The following is a 25,494-nucleotide window of genomic DNA, read 5'->3' on the forward strand; positions in this document are numbered from 1 at the left end:
AGTGAATCCCAGGATAAATCATGAGTAATTAAATCCAGTAGGTATATCAGCCTTTTAAACCCTTTGCGAAATCTGAGGCAGAATTCAACCGTGTTTTCTTTTAGACGGTGACTTTGCTCCCTTCATGCAGCCTAGTTCATTTGTGTCTATCATGCACTTCCTTACATGCCTTGTATATGTATTATGTTTTAAAATGCTTGATCAGATTAATATGCAAAGACAACTGTAACAATTTTATTGTACTTCATTTGAGTGTTTTCAATTTGAGAAGCTTTTTTTTTTTACTACAAATATAATATCATACAACCAGGTGCTTGTTGATGGTTCTCAGATCTAGTTTAAAATGGAGGTGATTGTGCTTTCGCTGTAGTTGGCCCTAAGCTTCAACCTTAGATTTATTTTATTAATTTATTCAAATTAATCACACTAAACGAGTTTTGGTGTAAAAGATTTTATAATAAAGATCAATGGATGTCCAGTAGCTTGACTGAATTCACGAGAACACCCTCTGACCAAGTAGTTCTTAGTGGTGGTGATGATGATGAAACACTTTTGTGTCCAGGTTGCGTTATTGTGGTTTCATGTTGCCTTTATATTGTTTATTCTCTTGGGGCAGTTTAGGCCCATCTGTCTGATTCTTCACATCAATAGGAGCCGCAGCTGCATAGCCTGACCCCCAGCAGGCTTTTGTAATGTGGCGTGTGTTTGTGTCTGAGAGTAGGTGCACGTGGCTATATACATAGGTGCCATACTCCTCTTTCTGCCGCTGGTCTGCTTTAAAGGGTCCTCAGAGTAGGTGGGTATTAGATACAACAGAAAATACAAAGATGTCGAGCTTGATATGATGCTGATGAGTGCAGGTGTCCTGTCTGCAGAACCACTGCTCTTTTGTCCGTCTACAAATACTGTACACCATCTAAAGTCTACAGTGATTTATTTTTTCTGCTGATCCAGTCAGGTCAGATTTGTATTTGCCTTAATATTATTATCAGCCTCTCTGCCATAAATTTTACATTTTATTTTAAGTAACATACTTTATATGATGGAGAAATTAAATTTAATTAAAAAATTTTTTTTCATTGAATATTAATTTTTCTTCATGTTAAATAGGGATACATAATATATTTGTTTTATATCAATTACTGGCTGTTTTGCTCAGTTGAATTAGATGTTAAATAAATGCTAATTTCCCATATTTTATATTTAGTTTACCTTTGCCATCATCTAATGCTCACTTAAACCTAATCAAAAACACAACATTTTAATAACTGTTAAATGTGGTATTTAGTAAATATCAGAATGAACATCAATTTTTCTTAATTTACATTATAATATTTTGCCTAAATGCCTATGTATTCACTTTCTGACTTTTAGCAAATTGTCTACATTAGTAGTTAAAATATAGATTTTTTTTTTTTTTTTACATTGATTTAACTATATATATAGATACTTTTTCTATTTTAATTATTTAGAAAAAGTATTGTAGAATCTTAAAAGCAATTATTAGTTAAAAGTAAAAATAAATCAGCTTATCAGTTCAGGCAATCCCCAAAAAAATTGAACCCATGTCCTTGGTGTTTGCTATCCCAGCGCTCCCAGTGTTTGAACTGCAGGAACACTGGGTTTTACTGTCTGACGTAAAATCACAACCAACTGCTAGCATGCTAATTAAAGTAGCAAGGTTGAAAATATCAAATTTAGGTGAAAGATTAAACCAGTTAGCCAGTGTCACTCATCAGTAGTTCTATAGGCATAAAAACATGTGTTCAACAAACATAACATGATCCCACTCCCTGATCTCGGGCCATCTGGCTATTGGTCCACTATTATTGTGTTCGTCATGTAACCCAATTATGTGGCTACAACCTCAAACCATTATGGTTTTATTGCTTTTTTTTATGTCCTGTTTTGGGCTCATAGATTTAGAGGCCCTGCTCTTACATAACTGCTGCAGACATTTTACAGGGCCTGTTACTAAATATTGCTTTGATTTTACAGAAAGCATCAACAAATAACATCCTTGCGTAAGCACAGCAGATCAGGCCTTTATTGAATCTCTCAGCACTTATTCCAGCACAGGCCTTGTCGACTCATATCATAAGGAAATGCAATTGCATCTTGTTTAAAGGCTCCTGAGAAATATTTTTGCAATTAAAGTGGCCCAACGCTGGGTCAGCTGATGAAGGATTAAGGCCACACTGTTGAGAGTGTGAAGAGCTCAACAGAAGGTGTTGATGAAAGCAGTCCTATGGAGGTGCTCCACAGCAGATGGAAACTGCTGCTGGGTGCCAGGTCACATTCCTTCTCCCACTTCCGGAGGATTATTAGAAATCGTTCAATCGGTATCTCCATGGGTGATGATCTTTATTTGAGGCAGAATTTTAATATCCTGCTTTTACCGGCTAAGAGGTGATGGATATGGACTCAGAGCAGGGAATAGCTGTTATGTTCTCAATAATCAGTATTATTAATGTTTATATTGCCATACACACCTTTAAATATTTAGCCTGTAAAAACTTCCCTCATTACTCATTTCACAGCAGTTGCTTACATATTGGAATTCTTTCTAAAATTGAATACAATCACATATAATTGTGTTTCTTCAGCTATGAGCATTTTTGGTAAATTTGATGTTTATCTGCTTACCCCCGGGGAATCCAAGATGTAGATGACTTTGTTTCTCCAGTAGAAACACAAACCAAGATTTTTTTACTGAAACCGTTGCAGTCTATCAGTCTTATAATGTAAGTGGATATGAATCACGGCTAAAACATAAAAAATTAAACAAATTCATTCGAACATTTTCAACACAAACAATAGGTTTAGCCTTACATGTGTGAGAGAAGCACAATCTCCCGCCATTTTAGGAATACTTAAATTCCCAAGGCTTCAAGCCAAAATGAAAGATTCTCCCCATCACTCACTTATTAGTGCAGCATGTCTAGCAGAATTAATAAAATGTCTGCAGCTTGCATCATCTGCCAGCTTGTGTTCATATGACTGCTTTTATAGAGATCAAAAATAAAGGAATAATAAAAAATAATAATCTGATCGGTGAATAGTTGGGAGCATTGGCGGAAGTACAAGCATGACACTCAAACACTGACCTATTTTACATTGTCCGGAGTGTGCTTGACTAGAGAACAGAGGAATTAATCTCTGCTGTCATCTCATTTCAGGTGCTTATTTACTTGGCATTATTTCTCTTTCTGGAATGGTTACGTCAGCTAGCTGCTAACAGCTGCTTTACATTATATAGAATGTGCAGTATTCTTCTGAATACCCTCATGCTATTGACTGTTGTGGGATGGGTTTAGACGGTTATTTTATTAGCTCACTCGCTGGGCATCTAGCAACAAATACATGATGGTGTGTCCACTTAATGCACCCTGGAGGTTGTGCAGACATAAAAATCACTTGGTCTCAGATAATCCTGCCCTGAGTAAAATTGTGCCCTACCTCCAGGGGTTGGTTCAAGTGGCAGTGCATTAGCTTTATCCAAATGCCAGTTCTATCTGGTGGCACAGTATTGGCAGAATGCAGATATGTTGTCTGTGCAAACACATAAATGTTTGTTTTTCTTTAATGATGGTAACTTTCCTTTGACTTGTATTATTTTTTTGTATTAAGATAATTATATATTCTATCCCCAGCCCTTCAAGAAAATATTGAATACGTTCTGCCAAATAAAAATTGTCATTAATTCTTCCTCCCATATTGTTTTAAACCAATATGACTTTCTGTCTCGTGAAGAGCTTAAAAGGAGATCATTGAATGAATGTTTGGTTGGGCTCATTTAGCACAGTTTAGTGAATTGTGACTCATAATTGTGATTAATGTAGAGTAAATAAAGCAAAGTGTGAGCAACAACAGGGAGAGTAAATGATGATAGAAGTTTAATTTTTGCAAGGACTATCCCTTTAAACAAAGCTTTTTTGTATTTTATTAAGACATTATTCATAAAGGGTCTGATATACTTTGAACAAAATTTTTGCAAAAATAAATTCAAAATTCAAGCAAAAGTTTACTCTGGTCACTAAAACCTTTTGTCTACCATTGGTCCGTGGTGATTATGGACTAGGTAGATATGCTCTGGAACTCTGCCTTCTTTGACATGGAAATCTTCTGTGGCTAATTTCTTCTGTTCAGGCCCTCGAGGTCAGTCACCCACATAAACACACTGAAGCTGCTTTATGATAAAAATTGAAGTAAAGTAGGGCTGCACGATTAATTGAATCGAGATTTATTGTGATTGTCATGCAAATTTAGTAAGTAAAGCCGGTTCTGTGATTAGCAGTAAATCTCCATCTCTAACAAGCTATGCAAAATCGCATTCATGATCGCAGACGATATAATTGTAGGATTATGAAATTGACGAAATCGTTCTCGATAATGACAGATGTTTGCATATCTAAAATATACAAGTAAATCTGAGAACATGTGAAAAAACCACATTCAACAAAATGTTTATACTCCAAATTCATTTCGTAACATAAGTCGAGTGTTTAAAATGAATTCTTCTGTGAGATGATGTGGCTTCTTAGAATAATTAAGGCACACAATATTCCGTTGTATTCTAAGCTGTTATAATGGCTATGTTGATTAGCATTTCATTATAGATATATTTGTTATGATGACAATTATAATAAAAAGAACTCAGATAAACCATATTGCCATAGTCGTGTGTTTATTAGTCACGTTGAATCAATGAAAGCAGTTCAATCTTCTGTTTATTCAGCTGCAGCTATAGGCATTTCCTGGATTTCTTCTTCGGGGCATATGACAGATATTAGGTTATAAGTTTCTCACTCAATTTTGTTTCACACATTAGAAAACTTACAATATTGTTTTCGGTCACAAAATGGCCAAATTCTCACAGTTTTTGGCACCGCTTTAAGTGACTCAGTAGTAGCTGTTGCATGTGAATCACTATCTTTGATGCCAACTTTTTTTTTTTTTTTTTTTTTTTTACTCTTTACCAAATTGCATGGCCTTATATAATATCATAATCCCTGAGATAAAATTTATTAACGCTTCATCTCAACTTGATGTTAGCATATCTTTCCTCTCAATAGACATCTTTCGTTACAGGCTCAAGGTCATTTAAAAGTGACCCTGTATGTCGTGTTTCTTTTTTTTTTTTTTTGTGGGCAGCGAGAGCGGTGATGACAGTCTAATCCCATTGAAATCGGGCCTACAATCTCCACTGATGCGATTAAGATGTTTCTTAACTCTTTATTGCTATAAGCACTGCTTCTGAACTGTAATTGGGCTACGTCTCTGTGGGCCAAGACTTGACCTGTACATGGTCTCGCAGCAACATATTGGACTTGCACATAAAGTTCTGGTTATCCCAAACATGTTTTTTTAAAGTGAAAAAAGGAAAAAGGGTAAGCAGTTCAATGTTGACCTGTGATTAAGGAAGGCAGTCAGACTGTATAGGTTAAGGGCTAACTGCAATCTTGGCTGGTGTGTCCAGTCGGTTGTAAGATTTTGTTTAGTCTGTAGGACACTATCATTCCACTGCCACTGTTACAGGACTAAACCCGGCAATGACATATGTTGAAAGATGTGTACTGTGATCCTGTGTTTCCTTGTACGTTAACTTTGGAAAAGTGTCATTTCTGAGTGGATCTCAAAGGAATTTTCATCGTGTGAGTATCTTGTGGTGTTTTTTTATTTATTTTTTTAGATTTTTTATGCTTTGGCATAAACAGCATTATTTAGTGTATTATTACAAATGAACATCGAGTTCTTAATGCCGTAATGTTCATTTATTTTTTATTTTTTAATTGCAAACAATTGTTTGAGCAAGCTTCTCTTATTTGTAGTTCAGCTTTAAAGATTGATTTGGGCTTTTGTGATTCAGGAGTGGGCAGCAGAGATACCTGTATATTGTCTGTCTGGTTGGATAACTGCCAGAATTAATCTCTTTATAAATGATCATGAGAGGATTATTCTGATTCAGAGCTGTTTCAATAAATCACCTCAGAAAAAAACAACATCTTTTTTTGTAAATATATTAAAATGCAGTTCATACATGCAGTGACTGGATTACATATCTACTTTGTTCAAAATGTATTTGACTTATTATTGGGAAAATTTAGGAATGCACAAAATATTCGGAATTAATAATAAGGTGAAAAGTTGAAAATAATTACTAAGATGTATACACTCTTTTTACATATATTCATGGTTTATGGAAAATATATTAATGTTACTATTTATGCCCTAGTGTTTAAAAATTTGTGGTCATAAGATTTTTTTAGAGGAATTAATACTTATTTATTAAGGGTGCAGTAAATTGATCAAAAGTGACAGTAGAGATTTAAATTTGTTACAAATGTTTTTAATTTTAAATAAATGCTGTTCTTTTAAACTTTTCGATAAAGAATCCTGAAAAAACATATACTGGTTATTTACTGAAGACTGAGGTAATGATGCAGAAAATTCAGCTCTATGCGTGACATTTTAAAATATTTTAAAATAGAAAACTTATTTTAAACTTTTACAGCATAAAGAGCATAAAAACATTTTAATTTTATTTTAATCTTATCGACCCCAAACTTTTGAATGGTAGTGTATATTAGATTTTTCTTTTATCTTGGACGGTCTGATTTGTCAGTGACCCACTTGTTGTAGGTCAAGCACTTCATGAGACAATCACGAGTCTTAATGCATTTGTCTTGTGAATGCTCTCAAACATTTTGGATGGGATTCCAACCTTTGCAAATGATTCAAAATAAAATTGACTTTTGATAATTTCCTAAATAATGTATGTGCTGTGATGTAGCGGAAACTTTGAAACGACATCAGACAGATCAGCAAAAAGCTGGATTTTCTTTCTCTGTGGAAATAACATTCCCATGTACAAAAGTTTCCTGTACTCTGACAGCATGTTCCCACAGTGTTCAAGAAGAACAACTTGAAAAGATGAAACTGCGCTTATGGAAGGATTAAGAGCTCTGAGTCACAGTGGCCTTTTTTGTGAGTCAACCTTCCCCCTGCTGAAAAACATCTACAGGCCGATGCAGCCTCAGCCACATTATACATGTTGTTCAGCTCTAGTGTTGGAAAATTTACCCATTTGAGGTGTTTTGTTGCATGTAGCTAAATAAGCTAGTAATCGATGAACATGCCTTAATAATTTACAGTTCTCAATTATGAACAGAAGTTGTGGCTCCAGAGAGGCTCATATGTCGTTTTTAACATGTATACCATGCAGCAGTAATGTCACATGATGAATTCACAATTTGTACAACTTTACTCAAAAGACTCATTTAAAGGAGCTGCAAGCAATGTTAACTGTTTTGCTAACCTACACCATACTTGGCCAAAGAATGGAGATTTGGCTGACTACTATTTTTCTTGTTTTTATTATCAGTCACACAAGATTAAAACTCATACTTCTTGCACTCAAGACATGGAGTATTTCTCTGAGCCACATCAACTCTGGCTTAACTGCACGGGGTTGAACACCTCTAAGATTAAATCCTTGATTGACCCAAGGATACCTTTATCCTATTACAGACCTCCCAGGACTTAATTAGACCCCCTTTTTTCCAAAATCCCACTCTCTTAAGATATGTTAGCAAAACCGTGCGAAATGACTGTCAGGAAAAGAGCATCTCAGAGTCTTCTCACTAGCTAAAAAACATCTGTCAGAGTCTTTGTATGATGCTTTATAAACTGGTGTGATTTATTTACAACCATTTTCCCTCCAGAATGTTCATTTCTAGAAGAATAAAAAGGTCAACATGCAGTTTTGCTACCAGTGCAACCAAGAATGCCAGAAACAGTGACTTGCAGTGACAAAGCTGCTGATGGAGGTTATTTGCGTCATAATTAAACAGTTTTGAAGAGAAAGTTCAATCATTGAAGACAACAGAAGACAATCATTGACACCCTTCACAAGAAGGGAAAGACACAAACATTCATTACCATAGAAGCTGGCTGTTCACAGAGTGCTGTATCCAAGCATGTTAACAGAAAGTTGAGTGGAAGGAAAAAGTGTTGAAGAAAAAGATGCCCAACCAACCAAGAGAACCACAGCCTTAAGATTATTGTCAGGCAAAATCGATTCAAGAATTTGAGTGAACTTCACAAGGAATGGACTGAGGCTGGGCTCAAGGCATCAAGATCCACCACACACAGACATGTCAAGGAATTTGCTGGACCACAGATAACATCAGAGGTGTCTTACCTGGATTAAGGAGAAGAAGAACTGGACTGTTGCCCAGTGGTCCAAAGTCCTCTTTTCCGATGAAAGCAAGTTTTGTATTTCATTTGGAAACCAAGGTCCTAGAGCAGGGCTATTCAATTAGTTTAATTTGAGGGTCAGATTACCAAATTGAAAATTTCAAGGGGGCCGAGTCGGGCGGTCATCCCAATGTCATTTTTTGGGGGCCTATAAATTAAGAAATTAAATTCATTCAGTTTCAATGGATGGACTGAGAGCTCTCGGACTATATCTAAAATATCTTAAACTGTGTTCCGAAGATGAACGGAGGTCTTACTGGTTTGTAAGTCGTTAATAACAAGATTTTTTGGGACATGGTCATTTTTGGAAGAACTAACCATTTAAAGGGGTCCTATAATGCTCTTTTACAAAGCCTTGATTTTGTTTAGGAAATCACCAGTTTATTTTGTGTCACCATACTTACTCGTGTAACTACTCATGTAACCGTCTTTAAATAGGGAAAACATGGAAGAGTTTGGTAGCTACTAAATTCATCCCTGTTTGGATCCCAAGGAATGAATGATTCTAAGCTAAACGCTATCATAGTGGTGCCACGCGCTACAGTGACGGGAGAGGTACATATCAACTCTAAGTTGAGGGAAGAACATAGTGGAATATGGAAAAACCATGGCGTTTTCCTTTAAGACCTTACTTTCATCTCAGAAATATTGCACGGTTACAACCTGTGCTGTCTTTCTCTGAAAGGTTAATTAATTATTTTGTCTTTTCTTGTTGAGGCTATTGTAACACCCTTCTTACTGGACACTCAAAATCTTTTACAACTAGTTGGAATTTGCGATCTATCAGTCGTTTCTAAAACACGACTGCATTCTGGGGGTGACCTGGCATTTTCATCTTATGCCCCTAAATTGTGGAATTCACTGCTGGCTGACATCAGGACAGCAAATTTGTTAGGCATTTTTAAATCTCGTCTTAAAACTTTTTAATTTCGTCTTGCTTTTAACTGATTGTTATTCTGTATTTTTGTGTATTACTATGGAACCAAGATGTATAGTAACGAAGTAGAACTACTTCACTACTGTACTTAAGTACTAAAAGGCAGTATCTGTACTTTACTGGAGTATTATTTTTTCTCCTACTTCCACTTTTACTTCAGTACATATTTTCGCTGAGTTGAATACTTTTACTCCGATATTTTTTTTTATGTGCTGCATCGTTACTCGTTACAATTATAATAATGTTACGAATCATTCCATTACAAACCACTGCCAGAACTGTAGATGGCAGGTTTGATGAAGCTGGCACATCATTGAGCGAAGCAAGCGATTAAGAAGAATGCGCATGCTGACTGAACTGCTGTGAAGAGAGAAATGAACACCGAGCCGAGCCAGATAATGACTCATTCACGAGTCAAGAACCGTTTGCATCGGTTCTCGGATGACCAGTAATGTTAGTTCCTTCTGACAGTTCGATTCAATAAACCAGTTGAAGAAAACAGTTCACCGATTCTTTTGGGCTCGACGCAATGGCGTCATTGGCGTTGACTGCACCTGGGCTCATAACATTAACACAGAATCAGTTCAGAATCAATCACCAAAATAATCAGTTCGGTTTAGACGCTCTGTGTGTCGGTTTGTTTCACGCTAAATCACACATGCGCAGTATCATCAGCTCCTCGGTTCACGAATCGGACGCGTCTGACAGAAACGGTTCTTGACTCGTGAACGAGTCATTATCTGGCTCGGCTCGGTGTTCATCTTCAGTTCTCTCTTCACAGCAGTTCAGACAGTATACTGTTTGAGTCAATGAATTACTCCGGGATATTGGTTTGTTTTAACTCAGAGGGAGTGTCAGACACATTAAACAAGTTAACAGCTTAATTCATCTGTGGATTAATGTGTATTGGAGACGCGAATCGTTTAAAACGATTCAGTTCGATTTGGTCAACTGTTTCAAAAAGATCCGGTTACATCGAATGATTCGTTCGCGAACCGGATATCACAAACTGCTTTGTTTTGAACTGTCTTACAACAGACACGGAAGAGAAGACCATGCTGAATAAAGTCGTAGTTTTTGCTATTTTTGAAACAAAATGTATTTTCGATGCTTCAAAAAATTCTAAATGACCCTCTGATGTCTTACGGGTTTGAAACAACATGAGGGTAAGTTATTAATGACATAATTTTGCAAATTGGGCTAACTAACCCTAGTAACCGTTTTTTGTTTACAAGAAGTCACAGTCAAAGGAATTGTGATTGTCCTTTAGGTTAATCATTTGAAATAGTAAAAACAATATGTTCAAACTTTCGACTATTTTCTTTAATAGCTACATAACACAATACTTCTACTTTTACTTTCAGTACTTGAGTGGTAAATTTTAAAATAGACTACTTGCAATACTTAAGTACAAAGAATTTTGAATACTTTAGTACTTCTACTTAAGTGTGGTGCTTAAAGAGCACTTCAACTTCTACTCAAGTCACTTTTTTGATAGAGCACTTGTACTTTTACTCAAGTATGGGTCTCTAGTAATTTATACATCTCTGCTATGGAATGGATTGTGTTTGCTTGTGTTGTAAAGAGCTTTAAGACATACTATTTTAAAGGCACTATGCTAAATAAAATGTATTATTTATTTTTACTCCGGGCCATTCCTACTAGTGATTCAGCGATATGGTTGCTGATGGTGTATCCTGGTTTGAAGTTGTCTGAGGAGGAATATCTGACACTGCAGTTCTTTGCTGTTCCTGCCATGGTTTTTGATTGGACAGAGCTGAGAATTCAGTATGTATGCCATGACAAGGGTTTGCTCAACTAGGGAATGCTCTATTTTTGTGTGTGTGTGTGTTAAGGCGTTTTGAAGGTATAAGGTTATGATGATGACTGTGGTTTTAGTGAATAGACTGGGTGAGGTCTGAATCCACAGTTCCTTTGTCCAGCTGGTCCTCTTATTAAAAGAACAGCAGAATCAGGTCGTCTCCAAAAGATTTGGTTTATGAAAATTTGATATAGCTGATACTCTGCACCGGGCTCCGTCCTGCTGCTGTTGTCTGCCTACACAAGCAGCTGGTTGAGGGGCTGTAATTAGATTAGAGAGGAGTGGGTGGCAGTGGGCAGATGAGTGTGTGTGTGTTTCTCTCTGCTGGTGTCATGCACACTGCTGATGTCACGACTGACTGTCTTTAATTTGGCAGCATGAGTTGTGCGGCCCATACTGCTGATGTGATAACATCCATTACTTTTGCTCTCTCCCTCTCTCTTTTACCGGTGTTTTTCTCAGTTTTTTTTTTTTCAATCCAATACCAAGTATTTTCAGGAACTGCCAATGAAATGTTTTAGATTTTAATTCTATATAAAATTTTATCTTTGTATGGATATCAAAACCTATACTTCCAATAAATTATTAGAAGATTATAATCCAATTATTATTATTCAAAAGGAATCATATTAAAACATTTAATAATTATAAATTATATACTAATTATAAAATGGGTAATTATAGTTTTTTATAAAAAAAAAACAGAGCATTTGAAATAAAAATAACGAATAAAATGTAAATTATACCATGCGTTTTACAATTTTTTAAGGGGTGTAATGGTTCAGATCACGCTTTGGTTTGGTTTACGGTTCAGTTCGGTGGTCAAATAAAAATTAAGAAAATAATAAAAATAATCTAACTACAAGCAACAGCACAAATAAATAGAAAAAAACAATTTTTTTTAGGTGTTTAACAGTAATTTTCAGGCCCAGAAATTGAAAAGTAAACAAATGTAAAATAACAGTGCATGTTTTACTGTATAAATTAAAGAACGGTCTTGGTTGGCGTAAACGACTAGTAGTGCGCATAAGTCATTCTGTGTTGTTTGTCTGTTTTTGATCATTGCTCTTGTAATGAGGGAATCCAACAGGTCTATTTTATGTGTTGTTATTATTAGCAAACCATATTTCACATGCATCGTCAGATTTAAGATGAGCCGTGGTGCAAGCGGGGTCAACCTCAAGTGGCTCAGGGCTGTCTGGGGTCGAGGGTGGATGGCGGTACGTACTGAGAGTAACGCGATACGTAGCGTGGGTGGTGTATCGTTCTTCGGTTTGGTTTGAAAAACTTTACACCCCTTCTTATAATTAAAAAAAAATTGCTTACAAAGCAAACAGCACAGTTTCTTCCACTTTCATGATCATCTGATAATTCATGTGTATAAATATATATGTACTCAGATAATTTTAGATGATGCATTAGTGTTTGCATCCTACTCTCAAATTCTTTGGCTTTCTATCCTGTCATATTTTTGTGATTTCAGTGGGTGCTTGTGTTTCTCTCTCTCTCTCTCTCTCTCTCCCTCTCCCTCTCCTTTGATGTGTTACTGAGACATTTTGGGTAGCTGAGATGGTGAAGCAGGGAATGGGAACATGCTGAAGAAGAGTTATTTTTAAAACTGCCAGGCAAAAAAGTACTTTCAATGAAATTAATTCCCATTATTTGAACCAGCATTCCTCAGTAATTATAGCATAGAACATGATCAAATAGCGATTAGCCGGTTTATATGATGCCTGACTCTGAGAAGCTTTTGTTTCTAATTATCAGTGACCTAAGTGCCATTATTCATAAGAGGATGTTGTGCACCACCCAAAATATCTTGCAGTGTGTTCTTGAAATCAATCTGAAAGTGAATGGGCAAACACTCAGTGTGCACACATCGATGTTGCATCCGGATTGTTTTGTTTCTGTTGAGTCTCCAGCTGGTTTTCAAATGGCATCGCTATTTGATATTACATCCATCATGGATTTTTCACAGCTTTGCATAATACCAGCACTGTCTATGCTACTTCATCAAAGATTAAACACTTTTTACAAGTTTTCTTCTTAAAATCAAATATGCTCGCAACAGACTGAGCAGGCAGAAAAAAATGCTTGTTGAGCCCCCTGTCTCGATTTACCTTTAGTCCTCTGTCTTCTGACAAATCTGAAAAATTAACATGGATCCAGTGACATGGATGTCATCAGGTTCTTTGTGTCACTGGAGCATTGAATGGTCCTTTAGTTTCCTATGGAAACTGTGTGCTTTTGAGCTGAGAGATGAGGGCTGCCTGAGCGTTTATGAATCCTTTAGAGATCATGAGGCAGCAGACGGGCACTGCAGCACTCCTTACTCAGCACAATGTCCTCTCTCTGTCTCACCTCCCACCCTCCCATAGCTTTCCAGCATTCGTAGGAATAGAGTTCGTAGGCCGCTCTGCGTACAACTCAAAATCACCAACAATTATACTCCAGACAGAAGATACTACAGTAATTGCGTCATAGCGCTGGCCAGCAAAAATCTGACTGGTTCCAAAACATGACTGGTGGTTCCAAAAGGAGGTCAGCAGAAAATGGTCTTCTCACAGAGCATAGGTGCTGATACACACACACACACACACACACAAAGAGCTCTTATCTACATTTCAAGGTTTTCTACCACTGGCAAGTGTCTTATCATTACGGTTGGATACACACACATAATATGCAGACATTCATCTTGAAGAATAAAAATACAGGATTCCTAATGTCTGGTATATATTTCTAAATGTCACAGTTCTCTTCGTCTCTCGTAGTGCAAGTAGAGGATAGATCACTCTGACCCTCTTCAGCCTGGCCTTGTGACCCTAGGAGAAGGAATAAACTCAACGTGTTCACACTTGTTACTCTTAACTCTTACTACTACTAAAAGGATAAATATATATGTGCATTCTCTATCTATATGAGTATAGATGGCTTTTACTTAAAAGTTAAATCATCAAACAATCTTGGAGGTTAAATACTGATTAATAACTTGATTGATAGTCTCACAAAATATTAATGAAATAATACGGATATGTGTTGCCTCTCTCTCTGTAGGAGCTCTCATTAAGCTGGTGGTGGGTGCCGGCCCATAGCTTGGCCTCTTTCTCAAAGCAGCGCTGCTATGTAAGAATGTTTTAGTGAAGAGACGCTATTTGTTTCCTGCTTTTAACATACTAGCTAACCTATTCATCTCCCTCCTCAAAGGAGGCCTGTCTCTCCCACACTGGCCTTGTTGGTAAACAAAAGGGCCTGTGCAAAAGTCACCACACCCCCAACCTGTTTGGCCCCACTGGGGCCTGTTTCCTCAAAATAAACCTTGGTGTGTGGCGATGGGGAATGTTCCTGGTGGTTTGGGACTGTCCTGCGTTCCTGTAGGAGAGCTTGAGTTAAAGAGAGCCTCCTAAAGTTGGTTTAAGAGGAGCATGGATGGACTGTGGTTCCTTTTATGTTTCACTATACACTGAAAAAATTACTTTGTAAAATCCTTGTAACAATTTGAACTAACATTTATTTTAAGCAAATTTGCTTACTTGCTATTATCAAGTAAAATGTTCATGAAAATTAAATCGAATTGAACTCCAAGTAAATATTAAGTAGATTTAATTTAGAAGTTGTGCTTATTTAAAGTAATAATGTAAAGTTTATTTATTTATTTATAATAATGCATTTTGTCTATTCCAGGTGTTCCCACTTTCCTGCAGAGTTTAGCTGTAACATTATGCTATAAACTCTCAGGAACATGGATCTCGAGCGCCGGAGTTGAGAACCTCTATACCTCTATACCTTCATCACAAATCACACAACTAAAATACAATTAAACAGTTTATTCTCCCAACAGAAATAAAAGTGAATCAGTCACATTCACATGACCTGTTTTTCAAGGTGCATTCAGAAAAAAAAGTGTCATGACTGACATTGATCAACAAAACATGTATACTTCCACTGGTATAAAATGGTAATAATTGATTTACTGATAACATAAAAAATTAAGTATGACTGAATGCCACTTCAAGTATCTGCTGTTCTGTAGTACAATTCCCAATCTCCAGTAAGTGAACTGTATTAACTGCTCCATACACTGTTTCGACCCCAGGATAAAATAAAGAAAATACATTTAGTCATCAGGTGCCCTGCAGACTTTAGCTCCAACTTGCCTCAACTCACCTGCCTGGACGTTTTAAGTACTGAGGAAGTAAGAGCATGATTTAGCTGATTCAGGTGTGTTTGATTTGGGTTGGAGCTAAACTCTGCAGGACACCAGGCCTCCAGGACTGAGTTTGCTGACCCATGTTCTGAATAGTCCTCAACTTACACTCTGGCTTATTCTACAGTGTTACCAAAGCCTTCCTTCTAATAGAAACAAATGTTCATAAGACTTTGCTTTATAACCCACAAATTACAGATCATTTGAGCAAAAGAAAGGAGGAGATTACTACAGTGTTGGTGCTCGAAATTCACTGTATTACGTAATATTACAAATATTAATAAATGTTCACTTTTGTATTTTATTTTTTATCTTTTATTAAGATAACCATGTAGGGCAATATGCAGAGAAAAATCGAATATCTTAAAATCTAATATTTTATATAATTTTTAAAATACAATTAATCCAAAAAAACATTTATAATTGTCTGATAGCAAATTAAATGGGTTTATTGGCTTATAAAGGATGGAGAAACTGTTCAACACATTATGTTGTAGTTTTTTTTTTTCTGTTTTCTTTATTGAAACTCATGATATTAATAATTTTTTATTGTTGGGTATACATTTTTGTTAAACAACACTGTTTTGGGTTGCCATGTCCTAAATAAAAGCATCTAGCACCAAAAAACATAACCGTTAACTGCCACTGATGTGAATTCTCCCTGCTGTAGCTTGTTTACTCATTAAAACTGGAGCTTTGAGAGATGCGTGCTGATTCTGCTGCTGCTGGTGGCAGAACGGCATGATGGGAGTGCCATCAAAGATAAGTAGCATCCAAGGTGAAGAGTTTGAGTTTGTGCGTCTGCATGAAAAAGACAATGAACATAAATAGCATTTGCATTCAGCAGTATAATGGCATTCTTGCATCTGACTGATGCGCTTCACCACGCTGATGTTTGATGTCTGTCTAGAGTTCTAGCTTTACTGATGTCTACAGATCATTTCAGGGATGTTACTATGATCGTTTGTTAGATCTGTGTTCTTATTTCACACTATTTTGTTCGGTGTTGTTCTTTAGTTTCATGCTGAAGTGGAATACGTGTGTTGTAGTAAGTGAAGTTGACACTTTTGGCTGTAGATTTGGGAACTGACTGACTCACATGCTGTTGTATTTGATTCATGGCTCGAGACTCGTTTGGAATGACAATGCAGGCTTTGGTGTTTGCTCACAGATAAATAAAGCTGTGAAAGTCGGCGGTTGGCTCTGTTTGGAGTGCCGTCTGAATGGAAAGCCAAATGTCCACGTGAAAAGCGAAGGCTGTCTCTGTGCTTCAGTAGTATCTCAACCAGCTCTCAGCAAGATTTATGTTCTGCTATATTAGGCGTTTCTGAACATGCTCACCCTTAAACCTAGAATGCATGACTGAAAAAGACCCTACATGAATGTATAAATGGGGTCAAAAGCACTACTGTTGGATTTAGTTGTTTTTTTCAGCTAGAAAACATCCTATTTTATATTTATTTTCATTGACATTTTCAATTTGATTGTACACTATTTAAGCCAGCATAAATTGATAAGTTTATTTAGTTTATTTCTTCCCTGTTGTAATGTATATCTGAGTGAAAATGCGTTGTGAGACTTGATTTTGCTCACCGGGAAATGATTGGAATTGTTGGATCATTGTCATTTGCTAATTGAATGTTTTATAAAATAATGATGATCATGGATAAATCATTTATAAATATATTCCATGAAAAAATGTGAACTTGTTGATTTCATGTTTGCTTTGATTCAGTAATTTTTTTCATTTACATAAAATAACAAATATTTATGTATTTACTCTTTTACTAATGTATATATTTACATAAACTAAATTGTTATATTTAAAATATGTATTTATTGAGTTTTATTTAATAATTAATAATAATAATGTAATAATAAGTTGTGATTTCTTTTATTTAATTTTATAATAAATAATATTATTTTGTACAATATAAAATAATTATGTAAATTATTATTTTTATATTGTGCAGTAATAATAATAATACTTATTATAAGTATTATTACTTTATTAATAATAATTACATTTAAGTATTTAATAATTTGTATAATTAAATATTTTTTTCTTATTTGCTTTTTTAAATCATTTAAAAAGTTTAAAATATGTTTTTATTTATATATTTTATCTAATTCAATTTACATATTGCTCTTCTGTTGGATTCATTGCTTCTGTTGTCCTCATTTATAAGTCACTTTGGATGAAAGCATCTGCTAAATAAATGAATGTTAATGCATATAAAAATAAGTATTTGTAATTTGCTTAATAATAATGTACATTTATTTAGATACATATTTTAAATAAGTAGGTAGGCCTATATATTTGTTGTTAGAAAGTACATATGTTGCTAAATATTTGCTTATCTCCTTATCTCATACCAAAACCAGGCGCACCTTCTGACACACTGCCAGTAGAGATCTTGCATTCTAGTACATCCTGTGAGAAACCTACTCATGTCATGCGTCTGGACCTGTGCCAGTGAGGCATATCCTCCATCTCACACCCAGGAAATACAGAGAGCCATTGGTTATCCACTTAATTGTTTCTGTAAGCTTTCCAAAGTAGATGTCTTGCATTCTGTTGAAGGATCTGTAAGTCTCATAGTCTTAACTCAAAGTGCGTGCAATGTATGGAGGAATGAGCTGACTGTAAATGTGACTTCAGCACCTTCATATCATTAATCACACGAACTGTGCCCTATGATGAATGTTCTAGGGAGGGATGATGATAAATAGGCCTGTTTGACATCTCATCTGTGTGTCTTGATAAGTCTGAGAAAAAAATATTTTGTAAATCTGAGTTTTGCCATTATGTTGTATACTAGCCATAATGCTGAATGAGGTAATAATTTGGTTAATGCTTCATTAAGTAGCTGAGCCCTGCACCATTGAACCAGGGTTTTCTCATTACATGAATGTCCGTGTTGTCGGGAGGAACTTCCCTATGAAATGAAAAACTGTAGTCATGTGAGCCAGTGAAGTTCCAACATCTGCTGCTTTCTGTAGTGTCATGATGATTCATTTACACAGTGTAAGGGAAGAAACACTGTGAGCTCATCATGCAAACACTCCTCACTCACTCTCCACTGCTAATGCCCTAACAATCACAGTCAGACGTGTTTGCAAGAGGCCACCATCTGAAGCAGGCTGACAATACCAGATTTGAACAATAATACAGATTTGTGTTCCTGTAGCTCAATTGGTAGAGCATTGCGCTTATCAAGCTCAAGGTTGGGGGTTCGATTCCCCGGGAGAACGTGATAGGTAAAAATTGATAGCCTGAATAGACTGTAAGTCGCTTTGGATAAAAGCTTATGCTAAATGCATAAATTTAATTTAATTTTAATTTAATAAAACAAAAACAAAAAACACATTCACTGTTCACTGTGATTTGTGATGGTAGCATCTTACCTGCTGTTTTCTCTTTGCCAGGCATCACCCCCCACTGATAACCTGCAGCAGCTGGAGGACAAGGTCAGCTCAGACAGCAGCTCGGAGCCTGTTAAAACCTGAGCCACACACAGGTTTGTTACGTATTTACTATTTACTAACTTTGTTTCTATCCAGAATAACTTCTAGATTACTAGTTGCAAAGACAATACTTGAAACAACCGCCAACTTTCTGTTTATAAACCAACAAATATTTCATATGTTATCCACAGTACTGGTCCCAAGCCCTTTTAGTGTGTTGAGTTTGTTATTGTGTGCATTAACAGATGTTCCTTCACAGAAAAACATGAGTTACTTGAGGGAGCAGCTTATAGTGCAGGATCAGTTTTTCCCATGTAATTTCCACTTAAGCTTATGGGGTGTACAAGCCGAAACGTTCCCTTTGATCATTCCCAACCCTTCAGAAGTGCAGATCTCAGTGCGGTCATCTGGGTAAAGGCAATGATGAAGTCAAGGTGTTCCAGACTCGCTAACAAGCCATTAAAATGTAATCGCATCATGATTTGGTTGCATTCCTCATTTTAATCACACTACCTTAGTTTCAGGACCTTTGTTAAAACCTGTTAACCTGCACCAGAACGCCCTCGTCCTCAAAGCCTCTCACCGTCGCACGTGTCAGTGATTATGAATAGATTAAATGAAACAGGACTAATTTAATCTTGACAAACTATGTATCATTATAAAGATCTAAGCCTCAAGCATCGATGACAGATCGCTGTTTTTCAATGGAAAGCTTATAAAGACTGTATTTGCTAGATTTGTGTAAGCAGTAAACATAAAAAAATAAGCAAAGAAAACGCTGTACATACCAGATCCGTCGTAATAACGAGTCATAAACACATCCACAGCTGTAAATCCCAGTTCAGTTAGGAAGGTAAGGGTTCACTGAACGACATCTCATGAAGCAAGTTTAGTCCAACGAAGCAATAACGATGTAATATGGATCATAATTCCTTTGTTTACATTTCATTTCTTCAGCGACAGAATTGTTTGCGTCCGTCATGGAATAACACACGGTCGGAAACTGCGTCTTAGTAGTAAAAACACGGCATGGTTTTGCAGCGTACAGTGTCACAAACAGAATGAAGTGATCCAGCGGAAAAAAGAATGAATGAAAAATAGGCTGAAGATAGTTTATTTGAATTTGCCGCTCCCTCCTGGGAGCATGTGACGCGCTCTGACGCACCTGTCAGCTGGTAGAGGCGGAACTTACAGCGATCGTCTTTTTCTTTGTTTTTTTGTTTTTTTTTTATAATTTTCGACAGTTTTTATAAATGTGAGAGTGTGTTTTATGTTGAATGTGAATGTAAATCAGCCCAAATCAGCTCGCCATCACTGTATGATCACGGCTATCAAATTGAACGAGTCTATATGAATAGAGTGAGTGGATTATTTACTTACATTTGTGTTATTACCATATGCATAAGTGGCCATCATCACATCACTTATTTGCATCGTAATTCATTGTAAAAGATGCATTTTTAGCAATCTCAGGAAGTTCTGTAATTGACAAACAAAGTTAAATCTTTTTTTTTATTATTATTATTATTCTTATTTTTTTTACTCAAATTATTCTTATTGTATTTTTCTAGTGCTCAAATAAATCATTTATATGATGTCTACGTTTCTGTCTAGTGTTTTATAATTGAAAAAAACTATGCAGTTTGTAGAAGCCTTCAGTACTGTTGGGAAATATATTTTCTTATATTTAGGGGGTGGGGGGTGTAGACATAGTCTCATAAAAATATTTGCAGGAGTCTCATTTTTCATTATATTTTATTCAGATTTGAAATAGAAACTCATGAGACATGTGGCTTTCAACCCATTACTTTTCTAGATTTCTCCAGGACTCATTTCATCTATTTTTATATCAAATAAAAAAGTATTTAAGAGTGGTAAAAAAAATTCAAGACACTTCAGTGTCTATAACTTTTAATATTTTTGAGCATTATAAAATCTGGTTGATAAAAAGTGAAGCCCAAAGGGTCTTCTTTCTAAAGACACCACAGTTATGTTTGTAACACACTGAAGTAGGAAACTATTACAGTTTGGTAGAGCACTTTCATCTGTGAGTCCCATAATGGGGGGTGCTGGCTAACAGGTTAAAAAATATTGATGTTTTGTTTAGATTACTTAAAAAAATGCATTTTCATTGTTATTTACTGTTCTTTCTTTCCCCCACAATGAATCATGTTAACATATACGCAGACAGTAAAGTGATCCAGTCCACAGCTTCAGGATCTCTAGCCAAGTAAGGCTTTCTATCCTCAGTTCTCCGTCACTGCTGTCCTCTCATTGCTCTTTGAGTAGCACTAACGGGTTTATATTACCCGTATCTGGGATGGATAAAACATTAAGTGCACGAGAGCTCAGGGTTTGTTCATTGAGGACAGCATCCACTTTTTAATTGATGAGTCTACTGTGGGCTTCTCATAGTGTATGGTGACCATTCATTATTCATTCACTATTCTACGAGTGATCAAAACCCCTAAGCTTTGGGAGTGATGAGCGCCAGAGTAAGGTCATGAGAGATGAGATTTTGTTCCATGAGCTTTAGTACAGGATAATCTGGGTCATGGCTTGGCATTAAAGGAAGCTCGGTCTGGGTTAATGTCCCTAGCATCCAGTTACACCAACTAGATTGACATTGTTCTCATGAACTCACAGTTATTTATTGATTACCGCACAAGCACCCACAACTATTCTCTCAGGATGTTTCGGATTGATTTTACACCCCACTTTTGTATGTACACTACTGTTCAAAAACTTGCTGTTTGTTTCTAATCAGAATATTTGTTGATGCTTGTTTCTAATCAGAAAAGTATCATGTTACTGAATCTAAAGAGATTCCACTTAACTTGTATTCTTCTTAATGTGAATTCATGGAGCCAGGGTCCAAAATGAACACTTTCCAAGCGTCAAATGCTTCTCTGTTAGCATGACCTTTGAAAGGGGTTTAAAGGGCATTCCTAGAAGGTGTCCAATAGGGAAGAGAGAACATTTAAATGTGCTAAAAACTGAAGTTGGTCTCGGAAGAATACAGACAAATGGGCTTGTGCTTTGAAATCCTCACCTGCAGTCTTGGGGCATAAAAGGCCAAATTTTGCACCTTCTCAGAATAGATGCACTGTTTCTACCTGTGCCTGCCAGGTATCCCCAGACAAAGCACAGTACATCCTGTGTTTGGTCTGGATGTCAGAATGATACCTTTTAATAGGTTCGCTATTTACCTTAGGCTTTATTTTTAGAGCCTTTCCTCTATCACAGAGCACAAATATCCTTGAGAACGCTGTGGGCCCTTCAGTGCCAGCATCACATATAAAATTAAAGTGTCTTAGACAAATATGTCTTCTGTCTGGATATTTTGGCAGAGGCAATGTCAGATGGTGATTGTGAACTGGAAGTGATGCCAGAGACTGATTTGTGGCTCTTGATGTGTGACGCATTGACATTTCTTCAGAACTTCAGTGTTTGAGGTTTAGGGATTTTCGGGATGTCTGGTACTGTTCTTGTGCTCTTTAAATCCTGGCCTTTGAATTTAAAGGGATACTCCACTCCAAAATGAAAATTTAACCCCATGTCGTTCCAAACCCCATAAAAACTTTGTTCGTCTTCGGAACACAATTTAAGATATTTTGGATGAAAACCGGTAGGCTTGTGACTGTCCCATCGACTGCCAAGTAAGTTACACTAGCTGCGTTTCCACTGTTGGGCTTAAAGCGGGCATGTTAGTGCGTGCCAGGGCCAGTCGCGTTTCCACTGTGACTTCTGGTGCTTGATTGTACCTCGTTGGTGCTTCCTCGGGGCCAACAGGCTGGGTTTTTTGGCCCGACGAAAACTTTGACGTTCTGTACAAAGGTGGAGTTTCTCCGCATCTGGAGAGCCTCAGTGCTGCGGATCATTTCAGAAAGATAACAGCTTTAACACCAGCATTAAAGACTTTTTAAAATAAGTTGAGCTCAAAACTCACTTTCAGTCAGTAGCAAGTGTTTGAAATAACTTGATCCAATGTGGATTATGATCGCCATACAAGGCAGAAATATTTATAAGCGATGCAAAATACTATGCATGCTAGGCATAAACATTACCATAGTAAACATGGTAAATGTGACCCCTTGAAGAAGTCAGCTTCTTATTCTCTATCACAATTGTGTATTTATTTAGTAACATATTTTATCTGTCATAAATCTCCTATGTCATAAAAATTTAATAATGCTTTTTGTTCGGGAGCTTTTATAAAAATATAGAAATTATCATTCTTTCTAAATGTAATGTATATAGGCTACTGTGACTACAAATAAACAGAAACAGACTCAACTGAATAAGAATGTTCATAATGCATTATTTCTGTGACAAATTTTCAATACTGATAAATTAATTAATTATGATGCATCATCTTACTATAGTAACATATACAGGCTTTAGGATTTAAATATTTAACAAAGCATGCAAACAAATGGCCGCTTTTATCGTCTTCGTTTTGGGATCGCGCTAGTTCCAGTGACTTCTTAATAGAGGTCGACCGATATATCAGGCCGATATTTGTCATTTTTTAATATATCGGCATCGGCCGATATCCGTGTTTAGTAGCGCCGATTTAAAGTCAGGCACGTCGGCGGACAGCCCCGTGTTATTGGCGCGGTGGAAAGTGCTGCTGCAGCCACTGCATGTGAAGCTTTTGGAAGATTCAACAACAGACCTGCGAGATAAAGGTAGTCAGAGAATTTCACTCTGTAAATGGGGTGGAGAAGTTGTCAGCTCTTACAAACACTGCAGCGTGATTGAGGGCTCCGTTACTCCGCCCCGCTCACAGATAGCACCGCGCTCTGAGAGACAGACGTCCTGGAGCTGCCCAGAACGGTGAATCACATGTGTTCGGAAGCATGGTTTGATGCAGACAATAACCAGTTTTCCATCCAACTCATTTGTATTTAGGGATGTCAATATTTGATCATTTCCATGATCGATCGTCGTTTAAATTAACGGTCGAGCAATAACCTTAATAATGCAAAATGCGTCTGCAGCGGTATTATTATTATGTGCAAAAGCCACTTGGAAAAAAAGCTTTCTCACCTGAATTAAAGGGGTTTTAGCATTAATAAAATGCTAGTAGCAGGACTGTAAAATGAATAAATGTGATTATGATCGTTTGATAAAATGAAGAGAGCGCGTCATACGTTTGAGTTCATTTTACTTTGCTGAATGTTTCCTGTCAAGGAGACCGCTGAATGCGCCTCTTTAAATGGTTTCGTGGTGCTCGTTGTTGTATTTTGAAACGCAACTGCAATGTTTTCAAATGACACTATAGTAGTGGTGCAACGGATCATCATTGATCCGTGATCCGTTCAGATCAATATCTTCAGTTCGGCATACGCGTGACCCGCGGATTGATTTATGAAAAAAAAAAAAAAAAAGTTGCGCATGTTCAGTCCACACTTAGTGATAATGCCGAGCGGAGGAGCTTGAACGCCCCGCACATTTTGGCTTCCCTGTCAGATATAATGATGAAGGAAAGAGGTTAGAGTGAAAAGATTGTGCCAGATCTTTATGAACAGGAGAAGAAAAAAGTTGTGGATGAACTATCCCGAGCATCCTTTGTTGCGCTCACGACAGACAGATGGACGTCCAGGGGGACGGAGAGCTCTGTGATGATAACTGCTCACTTCATCACAGCAGACTGGGAGATGAGAAGTCTTTATTATTATGTTAAAAAGAAGATATTATGCCATGTGCACTAAGTCCATACGAGGACGAGCGAGCGCGGGTTTGACTAGATGTATTTGGAGGTTATTGCTCACGTCTCGTTCTGCACATATCCAAATGTTTCCATATTCGCAATGTATCTGAATGTTAAACTATCATATTTAAAACTAAATTTTAAAACTATTTAAAACTATAATATAAACAGCAGAGAGGACCGGTATAGGGTGTATTTAAACTGACCAGTGTAACTTTTTAAATGTTTGGTTGACTATTTTAATAATGAACAGACTGCGATGTAAGTTCGAAATTAGAATGCACTTTAGATGTTCTGTGTCATTTATACCAAACACAAATGTTGCTGGTTGCTAGTGTCTTTGCAGCACTACTGTTATTTATTTTTTATATATTTATGTTTTTATATTTTTCAGTTTAATTGATTTTTATTTCTAAAATTGTATTTATTTAAATGTATATTTAAGTTTACATTTATGTTCCAACAAACTTGAAAAATTCTACTTGATAAATGTAAATGCTCTAAAACTTTTATGTAAATGATTGACATATATATATATATTACCTGTTTTATATATTTAATACTTGGTCAGTTTATTAATTTTAGTGCACTAAATTAAGATTAATGAAGAGATGGTTCAAGTCAGTGCTCAATAAATTATGATAGGTTTAGAAAAAATGTGTTGTGCATCCACTTATTATTAGTGTGACATTTTAGCATGCAAATCAAGGGGAAAACTCCAAGATATCGGCCCTAAAAATCGGCAGCACATATCGGCCATCGGCTGACCCTGACCTCTAAACATCGGCATCGGCATCGGCTATAGAAAAACCCATATCGGTCGATCTCTACTTCTTAAGTCTTCTGATATCTCTCTTTGTTGGTGAAATGATGCGGTTGCATGACGTTGTTCCTGAGAGGCGTGTAAAGGGCGGGTTTTAGTGAAGTGCAGCGGAGCTTCTGGCCTTACAGTGGAAACGCTGTACTATTTTGGCCTCGGTGCTACAGGTCTGATGCTATTAGCCCCGGCTGGCCCATTTAAAGCACTGGCTCGCACTGGCCCGACAGTGGAAATGCGGCCAATATCAAGATCCAGAATTTTTTTT

General features: G+C 36.6%; 1 protein-coding gene across 1 annotated transcript in view; it reads left to right on the top strand.

Moving 5' to 3' along the window:
• Window positions 1-25,494, top strand: part of fam110b (family with sequence similarity 110 member B) — a 35,196-nt gene that overhangs the window by 2,090 nt on the left and 7,612 nt on the right. Inside the window, exon 2 of the mRNA XM_052615550.1 lies at window positions 18,655-18,746. The gene's annotated coding sequence lies outside the window, so the exon portion shown is untranslated. The remainder of the gene's footprint in view (window positions 1-18,654; window positions 18,747-25,494) is intronic.

This window comes from Carassius gibelio, chromosome A2 (assembly GCF_023724105.1).
Source record: "Carassius gibelio isolate Cgi1373 ecotype wild population from Czech Republic chromosome A2, carGib1.2-hapl.c, whole genome shotgun sequence".
NCBI classification, from domain to species: Eukaryota; Metazoa; Chordata; class Actinopteri; order Cypriniformes; family Cyprinidae; genus Carassius; species Carassius gibelio.